Here is a 12,908-nt window from a genome sequence, read left to right as displayed (position 1 = left end):
AGATGATACATATTAAAACAATTCATTTAATTTGCTTATAAGAAACGCGCTTTACAAAAGTGTGTATGAAGTTACCAAACAAAGTCAGAAAGAAATTAAGAATGGACAATGGTAATCAGCTGATTAACATTAGCAACCAAGAACAAACTTTGACCCCATGGCTGAATATGAAAAACATTTTCAATGTTTTGAAAATACATTTAAATCTCAGTAACTCCATTACCTTTGTTATGGAGACTTAGGGGAGGAAAACACATTGAGAGCTGCAGTTCCCCTTGAAACACAACAAAACTTTAAGTACGCACGTACTCCGGGGAGACTTGAGGAAAATCAGTGCAACAAGGATAAATGCAATTTTGATTATGGGTGTGAGGAAGGGAAGGTTTAGATTGTTGAGTAGGTGTACATAAGTTGGGGTTGGGTGTTGGGTTTTTCCTCCTTTGTCAGTGAGGTGGGCTCTGCAGTGTTCTTCAAAGGAGGTTGCTGCCCGCCGAACTGTGAGGCGCCAAGATGCACGGTTGGAGGCGAGATCAGCCCACTGGCGGTGGTCAATGTGGCAGGCACCAAGAGATTTCTTTAAGCAGTCCTTGTACCTCTTCTTTGGTGCACCTCTGTCTCGGTGGCCAGTGGAGAGTTCGCCATAGAACATGATCTTGGGGAGGCGATGGTCCTCCATTCTGGAGACGTGACCCACCCAGCGCAGTTGGGTCTTCAGTAACATGGATTTGATGCTTGCGGACTCTGCCAGCTCGAGTACTTCGATGTTGGTGATGAAGTCATTCCAATGAATGTTGAGGATGGAGCAGAGACAGCGCTGATGGAAGCGTTCTAGGAGCCGTAGGTGATGCCGGTAGAGGACCCATGATTCGCAGCCAAACAGGTGCGTGGGTATGACAACGGCTCTGTGCACGCTGATCTTTGTGAGTTTCTTCAGGTGGTTGTTTTTCCAGACTCTTTTATGTAGTCTTCCAAAGACGCCATTTGCCTTGGCGAGTCTGTTGTCTATCTCTTTGTAGATCCTTGCATCAGATGAAATGGTGCAGGCGAGGTAGGTAAACTGGTTGACCGTTTTGAGTTGTGTGCCCAATGGAGATGTGGGGAGTTGGCTGATGGAGGACCTCAGTTTTCTTCAGGCTGACTTCCAGGCCAAACATTTTGGCAGGTTCCACAAAACAGGACATCATGCGCTGGAGAGCTGGCTCTGAATCGGCATCGTCTGCAAAGAGTAGTTCACGGACAAGTTGCTCTTGTGTCTTGGTGTGCGCTTGCAGGCGCCTCAGATTGAAGAGACTGCCATCCGTGCGGTACCGGATGTAAACACCGTCTTCATTGTTGAGGTCTTTCATGGCTTGTTTCAGCATTATGCTGAAGATAGTAAATAGGGTTGGTGCGAGGACGCAGCCTTGCTTCACGCCGTTGTCAATGGAATTTTATTAAATAGCCACTTTCACTTAACAGAGCAGTTGTGAGAGACCAAAGGACCTGTTTCCATTTCTATGAAAGCTGTGGTTGTTCTTGAAAACCAATTGATTATAAAGAAAGTTTTAAATCAAAATATTTCAAAAGATCACTAGTTGGATGGAAAATTCTGCAATTCATTTGCAGGGATAGTGCTAGGGTTAATTTCAAACATGTATGATGAAATCTGGAATAAGTTGGATGAATTATTTCTGTGTCATAATTTACAAGCATTGATGGCCTGGAATTTAAAGTGAGAAATAAAAGTCTGGGTCAGTTATAATTAAATATAAAATATAATAATTTTATTATAATAACATTTCAGAAGTAGATACTTTAGTTAAATATTGAAATCAAAAAGATGTTATCATTGATAACTAATTCATTCAGAGTACTGTAGAAATCAGTATCCCAATGAGAGGTACTTATCTGTTCTCATTCATTAAGTCTTGAAAATAGTACATTTTCATGACAGAGGTATTAGCAAATTAATTAAATAGCATATTTATCCATTATGATTGCTGGTTCCAATTAATGTCGATTCTTCCCTCGAATAGTTAAAAATTCCATACCTTTAAATAATTCAGTTTCTAGCTTAATCTCATATCAAAAATGTCACTGACATAAGTTTTTAAATTTTGCTTAAATTTATTTGTTAAATATTTCCTGATTTACTTCAAGAATTTACAATCTGTCTAGCTGCTCAGATAACTTGATGGCAATGCTGAACACCGGAGATTCACCAGAGTTGGCACCAAACAGGAATCAACATCAAGCAAGGTGAAATCAACACCAGAGATCAAAAAACCTTTGTAGATAACTTAAAAGTCACCAGAGTGCCATATCTAGCCAGTGACAACACCCCCCTCAAGCCTATTTTTCTACATTACATTGATACCAAATGACCCAGTGCTACAAGATGAAAACTGTACAACAAACATCAATTCTCTACATTCTTTCACTATTCAGCAACAAAAAGCATTCAATAATCCCTTCTTTAATAAGATATCAAGGGCCTTGAAGATCTCTTACTTAAAGTTTTACTGATATTTGATGATTACAAGCACCTTCTCCTAGCACAAAGAACAGGAATGGCTGAGCAATACAGAGCAGATGGAAACTGAAGATGTGTGTGTGTGTGTGTGTGTGTGTGTGTGTGTGTGTGTGTGTGTCCTTTTTAAGAAGCAGTAGCCAAAGATTCTTAATTTTTATTCACTCACAAAGCAAAATTAACAGACTGATAGCATTCTGGACATGAAAATAAATAAATAATTCATGCCAAAAACATAAAATATTCCCCAGAAACATTTTGTTTTATGGGTCATTATGATCATACAACACAGAACATTACCAAAATACTCCTTTTCTGGTTGCCTTTACTGCTACATAAAACTGGCTGGAAGGAGAAATAAAAAAAGCTCTGGATGTTTTTCCACCAATAAATACCATTCATGACCAAAATCCATAGAATGAAAAGGGTTGTGAAAAAAGAAACCAGTAACTGCTAAATTTCTGATTAAAGTAACAAGAAATACTCATTAGAAAATCTGTGCACAACAAAGTGTTTTCATTCATAGGAATAGTAAATTTGCTACCTGTTCCAGCCAGTAGTTGAGTATTTATGGTACACAGAATGGTATAGCACAGAAACAGGCCCTTTGGTCCACGTGTGCCACCCATGATGTCATATTCCATCTGCCTTCATGTTATCCATATCCTTCCATTCCTTGTACATTCATGTGCCTGTTTAAATCCTTTTTAAACACATAATTGATGATTCTACCTCTTCATGGCAGCGAGTTCCAGGAATCTACCAATCTGTGTAAAACAGCTTGGCTTGAACATACCTCTCTTGCCTTAATTCTGACAAGAATATAATTGGATAGAAATCATCCATCTGGCCCATCAACGCTACTCCACAATTTATTAAGATCATGGCTGATCTTTCTGTGGACTCAGCTCCACCTTTCTCCTCCCCCCCCCAATAACTTTGTCTTCATTACAGTAGACAAAGTTAAAGAATTTCATGTATGCTACATTCTAAAATGTAGTATTAAATGACAATAATGGAGCCTTTAAAATATATTTCCTGAGGCAGCCTCTATTGCTTTCTTGGGAAAAGAATTCCAGATTTACTACTCTCTGGGAAAATTATTCTCATTTCACTTCATCTCCTTTCTAAATCTACTCCCCCAAATCTTGAGGCCATGTCTCACAGTTCTAGTCTGAACAAGAGTGGTAACCATTTACCTGTCTCAATCTTACCCATCCTTTGATTTTACATTTCTGCAAGATCCCCTCTCATTCTTCAGATTTCCAGCAAGTATAGTGACAGACAACACAATCTTTTCTCATAGGCTAACCCCCTTATCTCTGGAATCCACTTGATGAACCGCCTTCAAAAGAATATATTATTTCTCAAATGAGGGGGCAAGAACAGCATGCAGTACAAAGGTACAACTTCATCAGTATCTTTAAACTCAATACCTCTGGCAAAGAATATCAATATTCCATATGCCTTCTTAGCACCCTGCAAACTAACATTTTGTGATTCATGTACAATCATTCCAACTGGGCTATAGTTACCTGCTCCTTTTTTTAAAAAAAGGATGTAGCATAACATTTGTGGTCTTCCAATCCACCTGGACCAGCCCAGAGAAAATTTGTAAATGAATACAAACACATCTACTATACCTTGCAAAATAGGCCTCAGCCATTTCTGCATTACCCAATATTAATTCCCTCTGATCTTCTGAGGGACCAATGTTCACTTTAGACACTTTCTTTGGCTTTATACAATTTAAAAATTGCTTTTTTTTAAATTTTGTGCTAGTTTACTTCCATCATCTTTCCTTTCTTGCTTGATGGTTCTTTGTTTTTTTTCCAAGTTTCCCAATCTTCACCTAGCCAATTTTGAATCCAATTTACGAAGACACCATATCTTTTGAATCAGCCCATCACAAGGAACCTTGTCAAATGCCTTATTAAAGACCACTTAGATAACATCCACTGCCTTACCCTCAACCATCCTATTTTCTCCTCAAAAAAATAATTAAATATAGGCAATGCAATGATGGTGAAAGACATTGAAGCTAGAAATCAAAGCTTCATACTCCAGTGCCAGTCGCTGCACAAACATCAGGACGCAACTGAAAGGTAAACAAGTGAATGCTCTGATACCCACCAACTGGGGCATTTGGTGGAAAATATTGAAAGAAACATTCCACAAATTGAGTAATTTGCAAGCAGAGAATGATTCCAATCATTCTGTTTAAAATTTACATTCCCTGCTAACTATTATGGATCAACTTGAAATTTTGTCCTACAGTAAAGAAAGATAAAAATCTAGGTAACGTCAGAGGCAATGATTCCACTGTTCCAAAAAGAACATTAAACATTGAGAAAAGTCTGTTTCCAAAAGACAATTTTCTGGAACATATCTGGAGATTTTCCTACCAAACTTACTCAATGGTCAAAAATCAATCTCTAAGAAATGAAAAATACTACACAAAATGTTTGGAACCTTCAAATGAAAAGCCCTGTTTTCAAAGGCAAGTAAGAAACCATTGTGTGTGAAGCTAATGAATGCAATCTTAAACTTTGAAATGATGTGGAAGATGAGAATGCAATAATCAAAGTTAAAGAACGCATTTCTTGACATCTGTCTACACAGTTCGTATTAAAGTTCATTGTGGAGAAACAATTCCCACAGGAACAGACAAAATAAAGATACCTTGACCATCAAACCTCCATTTTGCATATAGGTTCAACACTGATTTAATTTGATAATCCTGACCTCTTATCCTGACCTCAATAGCTTTGCCTTGTAGGTTCAAAACTGGTTGAATTCAGTTATCCTGACCTCAACAGCTTTGTCTTGTAGATCAACACTGGCTGAATTCAGTTTTGCGTGCAGGTTCAACATTGGTTGTATTCAGTTATCTTTTCTGAAACAAGAGGAACAGAACAAATATAACTACAATTTTCTAAGAAAATCAGTAAATTTAGAGGGGAAGCATTGGTCAGGGGAAAAAAAAAATCATCTTACATGTTTTAAGAAAAAAAAGGGCTCCACTATCATCCAAAAGTATTCAGTATTAACATGAGTTACAACCTTCAACCGAAATAGAAAGGTAATAACTAAGCTCAATAAAAGTCTGTGCTTATTTCATTGCAACTCAATACCAAAAAAAGGATAATATTAGTTCATTTGTGAAGTAGTCTGATCAACATCACTTTCCAAACTTCCTTTCCAGAACTCCTATTTAACCTCAACTGGTACTATTGTTAAGTGGCAATGACAGAATTCCTCCCCTCACAAAACTAAAGATGTGAAAAATCAAAACCCAATTTTCTATTGAACAGTTACATCCAGATGTGTGTTTCAACAGATAAGATGAAGCACGGCAAAGTTGAGTGACATAAAAGAGGTAGAAATAAGCCATCTTTCTGCTAATACAATAACATAATGAAAAGCTTGCCTTGAGGTTACCAAGGCATCAAGGATGTAGGCAGTCTGCTTCAGCTCCATGTTGTTCCAAGCCAATGAGATGAAGTTGCCACCTGAGAAACTATTTTGTGGCAAGGACTGAAGACAACAGTTTAAGTTTCCCCCCCAATATTATATGGAACATCCAGTTCTGGATGTTAAACAACAATTAGTAAGAGCAGTGTTGTCTTGTGGGAAAAAAGTTCTCAACGTTATCAATTTGCAGCTGGAAGGTGAGAAATTGGAAATGCAAGACCAAAGAGTTTTTTTATTTTAGATTTCAATAGTAAAACTTGAACATTTTAAAAGGATGGCAGGCAAATGCAATTCCACCCACTCCTATGTAATTGAGGGATAACATGGATTAAACACATTGACTTCAGAACAGTCAAAGGGAAGAAATAATTTGTCTTTATCACAGTCACACAGGATATCCTTTACAACTTTATCAAGAGCTATCTTGGAACTATAGCAAGGAATAACAAGATCAGAGACATTCAAACAGGGCATTTAGGAGGTGTCAGAAAGTTCAAGGACTGGAAAAGTCAGTAGTTGCAAGGACAGAAGCTGTTAAAATAACTTTTTATATTAATGATTAAAAACAGATTGAGTTGCATTATCAAGTTATAAACCAATGTTTCAGTATGAAGGTTTATCAGAAGATCAGAAGATATTGCAAAATCATATATGCAATTCCAAAAATGAACCAACAGTTTCTAAAATCACAAGAATCAAAACCTAGTCATCCTAAAGTAACTTTGCAACAAAAAAAACCCTCAAGTATTAATAAAAACTGACAATGTGATATAGGAGCTTAAAATTGTACGGCAATGCTGTAATCCCCCATCAATTTATCAGCCACTGCAGCAGGTAATTTTCCAAAAGCATTTTTTTTTACAACTAACAAGGTGTGTATTAAATTTTTTAAAGTTTTATCTAGATCATTGTTTATTAATGAACATACCAAAACAAACAGAATACCAATGTGCAAGCATATAGTAAATTCACATTTGACTGAAATTTTCTTTCACTCAAAACACACCATCACGTTGTAAACGATCCTGCACACGAGGCCAGGAAACCATGTTCTGAATTCAAAATCACGCTGCTAAACAACGTTTGCCACTACAAATATAAAGCTAATAGTCCTTGCATTTTAAGGAACTGCTGCATTTTTACATTAATTAACAATAACTTCTCAGCAATATGTTGGGAAGGAAACTGCAAAAATACCTTATTAATGACAGGATTTATGTCTTTACAATAACTTATAACTTGTATTTCAAACTTTTCTGCCTGTCTGTCTAAATTAACTCCAATTTACTTCCATCTACTTCTTTCTCAATCTCTATAATCTTATTTGTTGAAGAAACAATTATTCAACCTGTGATTTATGAAGAGCCCGAATCCCAATCATTAAGTTTGAAGTGCTACAGCAAATTGCAGCAGAAGGCAAGAAAAGCAAAGTTCAATTGAAAGAAGATGCAGGAAGATCCCCCAAAGCAGAAAATACCCACAACAAAAACAGAAAATTCAGGAAACACTCAAAAGGTAATGCCACTTGAAAGGTAATCTGCAGGAAGAGAAAGACGTGCTGTCAAAATATTTCCAATATTTCCTGTTTTCATTTCAGATTACTTCATGTTTAAAATGGTCAGCATTTGGACATATGACAAACCAGGAACTATTTTCCTCATTATGCTCAACTGAAAACGAAAATAAAATTCAAACATTTCCCACAATAAGAATGCAAATGATAAACTTTGCCTTGAGCAATACAAGGCCTTTTAATACAATAACAGCAATTATGTAGACTTTGGAATTAAAACAATTTTGCAATAAATTGAATTTTGAATTTTTTGGGAAGATGGTTGGAAGGAGAAGGGAACAGTTCTAAACTCCTATTATCTTTTTTGTGAAATGCCTCATAACTTCTTCGCTCAATGCCTGAGCTTTAAAGTTTACGATTATGTCAACCTGCACCAAATATAGGTTCCAAAGGAAATATTTCAAATCACCAGAATAGTTTACTTCCTAGTCTTACATTTTCAAGGGAACAGGTCTGGTCTAGATAATCTGTCCTCATAACTGAATACTTTAAAATGAGGTATCACTCCAGCAAATTGGCACTGCTCACCAAACAAGTCTTCCACCACTTCCCTTTATCCAAATACTCTTGCACCGTCATTTCCCAAAATCATGAATTGCTGTGCCTGCCAAGATCCAATGTCATAAATATTATCTGACAGGGGCTTTCTACAATGTAACTTCTGCTCCTCTTTGTTCCAGCCATCTGAAAATAAAATCCAAAGTTCCATTCAGCTTTTAAAGTATATTTGCATTTGTGCAGTGTTAGTAAAAACCCCAGAATGCCATGCAACATGGATTTTTTTATTTATTTATCCAATTTACGGTATTATTATAGATAACTCCACGTACATCATAATCCAAGTCACTAATGATAAGAAAATGAAATCCCATAATTTATACTCTTATCAAACAGGAAATATGTGATTTAGGATGGAAAAGATGTTTTGATAATGTGATGAAACATGATGGCATTCATGACCAATTAATGTGGCATGATTAACAATATTTTCTCAAAATAAAAAGGCGCAACAAGGAACCACATTGCAACTCGACTGTTGTCTACTTTTGTGTGCAACCATGTTTTTAGGTCAATTTCAAGAACATGTAGTTTGTACACTCAGATTTGTATACCAACTTTCCCCATGTGAAACACATTAAAAACCATGCAACATGGCAAAAAAGCTTTAAAATCTTTAGATGTACCATACATAAAGCACTGTAACAGGCCATTTTGGCCCACAACTCCATGCCACTCAATTTATACCCAATTAACCTACAACCCCCGGTACATTTTGAACGGTGGGAGGAAACCAGAGCCCCCGGGGGAAACCCCACACAGACACAGAGAACACAGACAGCACAGGATTCAAACCCTGGTCGATTGCTGGGGTTGTAAAGGCGTTGCGCTAACCATTATGCCAACCCTGCTACCCCACATCCAAAAATATCGTTTTAAACAAATTACAAATGAGCCAATAGGTAACTCATTCTCTTTGCAGCAACAAAGGTGAGAGATAACTTGAGGTGTATTAGATTATGAAGGACACAGATAGAGAAGACAGCCATCATCCACCCCCCCCCCCCAAGATGCCAATAGCCAATACCAGAGGAAAATTTAGCAGATATTTAAAAAGGTCATTTCTCCTCCCCCCACCCCAACAGTGAGTGATGGTCGAAGCTAGTACAACAGGGACATTTAAGGAACTCTTCAATGGGCCCACGGATACAAAAATAATGGAGGGTTACAGTGATGGAAGAGTTTGATTAATCACAGAGTAGGTTTATGTCAATTGGCACAATATTGTAGGCCAAAGGGCCTGTACTGCACTGTTTTGTATTCCATTTCAAATTTACTTTTAACAACTAGAAAGAGAACAGTTGATAATTATGTCCTTTGCCCAATCACATTAAGAATTTATGTTACGACCTTTGTCCAGACATATTTAAACATGCATCTCAGATGACCAAGAGGAAATGAACCAACACCCCAGAAATCACGTTGATAGATGCATATCCGGGAATCATGCCAGATATGTCCATAACCCTGCATATCAGGATATTCTCCTCAATTAACCTCTAATACAATACACTCAAACCTACATTTATCGCATTTTATGAAATATGCTATATGTGTTTTATTATTTAGGAAAGATAACTAATAGGTTACACCCAAAATCCACTTGTTACAAAGCCCAAAAAACACAATCACAGCAGATGTGCAATGCATCATTCAATCTAACAAGAGAACCAATTTGACCAGCATTAAAAGCAAGCACTGAGGTTAACAAAATGCAAGGCCACTCAGACCTGTGTATTTGATCTGTAAAAATTAATTTAAACTTTAACATGATCCCTTTCCACAGTTCCACTTTGCTATTGACTTAAAAAGATGGAATTGCTTCTGCCTCATACCTTGCACCAACTGAGCATCTCTCAATCCATCCCTTCGCTGATGTGTAAGGAGCTCAATTTTATACAGAAGAAAATTACACGTCTCCATGCTATACCATTTCTAGAAATCAATTTGTATTTGCAAGGAATTATTTTCAAATACCAAAAGGTCCTCAGTTAAATGAAAATCCCATGCAGAAACAAAGTGGGCCTACAAAAAGAAATCTGGTTTCTGTTCATTACAGCCTTGGTTCTAACGTTTTTAGCATCATAGAAAAGCAACAACATGATGTCTTGAATTCACAGGTTACAGGCAAATGTTATAAAAATGGAATCAATAAAGTAACATTAAAAAAATGATTTCATCAACAATGACCTCACATGTGCACTGACAAGCTCTAGGACGGCAAGACCTTTTTGCAACTATAAAAACTCTATTTAATAATTACTTCAACGAATGAAAATATTAATTTCACATTTTCCTATTGTGCACACAATACCAAAACCACTAAATAAAAATATTTAAATAATTTAAGTTTATGAAACCATAAATCAATTCAAACACTATCTTATTTCTCTTCTCCCAAACCCCAAATTCATCATTTTAAAGGATACAAGTGACACTGGAAATTACAAAGCCTGCAAGCTTCTAAGTGAATTGATATTATTGGAATCACATTACAGTCCAAGCAGAACCATACAAAATCAGCAATGAAAACACCTTTCCAACCATTCTCTCTCGCCCTACAACTTTCCTGAAAAAAAATTAACTCATTCTAATCGCTTCTCACACTCCACATTCCTCATTTGATTAATACCCTCCATCCCAATTCTTCGCTAAAGGTTCAAAGACAGGTAAACAGGTTTGCAGATGTCAATTCCAACTCCAGACCCGTAGCGGATTTTGTCAAACGTGGCCTTTTTAAGACACCCCACAACTGTTTGTACGAATGGGGGGGGGGGGGGGGGGACGACACACGCCGGAGATTTCCTGGAATCCCTGGATCACAAGCCCATAGGGGCCGAGACAAGTGCTCATCTTGCAAGAAAATGGCAAAGGTGAGTGAAGGGGTCAGCGGTGCAACATCAAAGGAGAGGAACGCGCCGGAAAAGGCCAAACGTCTTCGTAGTAGATTGAATGATTGCACCACCTTCAGCAAACCCTGCATCTACATTCATCGCACAACCAGCATCCATGAAAACCAGGGGCTCTGGCCGTCTTCATGCTCCTATTTATTGAGAGCCCGGGCACAATTTCCCCTCCCCCCTCCTCCTCTCCGCACAACAGAGGTGGAGATCGTCTTAACATGGACGAAGCCTGGTTCGCCACCCCCCCGCCCCCGCCGTCAGAGCTGTGCAACGAGGCCAGGCAGCCCAGCCCGGCCGACGTCGGCCCGGTGAGCCGAAGCCCGAGCCCAGGCCCCGGGCAGGCCGCAGGCTTCCTCCGTGTTTACCTCGCTGCCCGGCTGCTCACCTGATGGCGGGCTCGGAGTTCGCCGCCGGAACTAAGGGCCCCCGGCGATCCGCCGCCGAGCGTGGATGAAGAGCGCCGCTCTTTCCTCGTCCCTCTTCTGCCCGTGGTCGCCCCAAACCGCCGCCGCCATGGAGATGAGACCCGAAAGAGCGAGGGGGAGGGGGAGGGGTCAACCGTCCCGGCCCCTGGCTCGCGTCACGTGGCCTCCAGCACGTGCGCAGCGTGGCGTCAACGTCACCCCCGGGAGGAGAGTTGGAATGGTGGAGGGAAGCGGATACAAGCAAATGAAACCTTGCGTATGACGCAAAGCCGGGCGGGGGGTGGGGGGAGAGCTGCAGCATGGAAAAGGAGAAGGGAGGGGCTGCCACAGTGGGTCTAATGTTATGGTCATATTATTAGGGTTATAGATAAATATTGTCTTTCAAAGAGATAGATAGGGGAGGTTTAGTGTAGGTCACCTCAGAGTAGCACTTCAAAAAAGACATTTAAAATGCAAGAGCTTTGCTGAAGCTGGATATTCTGGCTCCGAGTGGCTTTGCAGACAATGGAACTGCTTTGGCAAGAACTTCAAAGGCAGGTGCAATGGAAAACTCCAGACTCAAGTATGGCACCTTGGGAGAAGTTTACAAGGGAGGGGGAGGGGGAGGGGGAGGGGGAGGGGGAGGGGAACAAACAGGATTCTTCTCTCAGAGAGAGAAGTCATTTCTACAGTAGCAGTTGAGGCTGCAACATGGAAAGCTGGCGGGCTTGTTGAAAGACCCCATTTTGAAGATGGGTTGTGAGTTCAGCCTGTTCGAAACCCTTTTAGTCCTTACAAGAGGAAAATGGCTGGCGAGGGTGTTTCTCCTGAAATAAGGGAAACAAGAGGAACTCTGTGGTGACCTGAAAGAAGAGGTTATCATTTGGAAAACCCATGATGGGCAAGTTTCTTTGGCAAGACAATGAAGTGACTGATTGGAGGAAATCAGTTTGTGTATGTCCAACGAGTCATAAATTTCTCTCTGAAACAAACAAGAACCTTTCTGAGCAATAACCATTTAACTTTAAACACGGGGCTGGTGAAAATTCATAAATGTTGAATTCTGTGCACAGTATAAGAATTGCCAGATACCAGATGAACTTGGAGAAGTGAATGATTGGACTGTGAAGCAAAGAACTTGCCTCAATATGTACACATTCCATACACATGCACTTAGAATTAGAAGGGGGTTGTTAATAGTAATGTTCAATCTTGTTTTTATGTTTAAAGAAAATTAAAAGCAACTAACATAACAATTACAGCACGGAAACAGGCCATTAGGCCCTTCTAGTCTGCACTGAACCAAACACTCCTCTTAAACTTTTGTTTAAGCAACATTGTCTTGGTGAATTTCTATTGCTGCTGGGTTTTGGAGGCCTCTGGGCCTCAGTAACTTAAATGGATGAAAGCACTGCAGAAATGTTGCTAAATCTGGTGATCCCAGAAGAAGGAGGTGACTTGTGAAGAATATTCAAGGGGAATAGAAA

At 39.1% G+C, this 12,908-nt stretch overlaps 1 protein-coding gene across 9 annotated transcripts in view; it reads right to left on the bottom strand.

The window, feature by feature from the left end:
• phf3 (PHD finger protein 3) overlaps positions 1-11,601 on the bottom strand; it is a 151,337-nt gene extending 139,736 nt beyond the window's left edge. For 3 of the 9 annotated variants that reach the window (XM_069886098.1, XM_069886102.1, XM_069886104.1), the window contains exons 1-2: positions 11,403-11,601; positions 5,268-5,405 (exon numbers count right to left, since the gene is read on the bottom strand). The gene's annotated coding sequence lies outside the window, so the exon portion shown is untranslated. Of the gene's footprint in view, positions 1-5,254; positions 5,406-8,084; positions 8,241-11,402 lie in introns of all 9 variants that reach the window. The other 6 variants (XM_069886099.1, XM_069886105.1, XM_069886100.1 and 3 more) reach the window with 4 other exon arrangements.
• Positions 11,602-12,908: the final 1,307 nt, after the last annotated feature.

Source organism: Narcine bancroftii, chromosome 6 (genome assembly GCF_036971445.1).
Source record: "Narcine bancroftii isolate sNarBan1 chromosome 6, sNarBan1.hap1, whole genome shotgun sequence".
Classification (NCBI taxonomy): Eukaryota; Metazoa; Chordata; class Chondrichthyes; order Torpediniformes; family Narcinidae; genus Narcine; species Narcine bancroftii.
The sequence above is the reverse complement of the archived record's forward strand: the minus strand, read 5'-3'. Positions and strand labels throughout refer to the sequence as shown.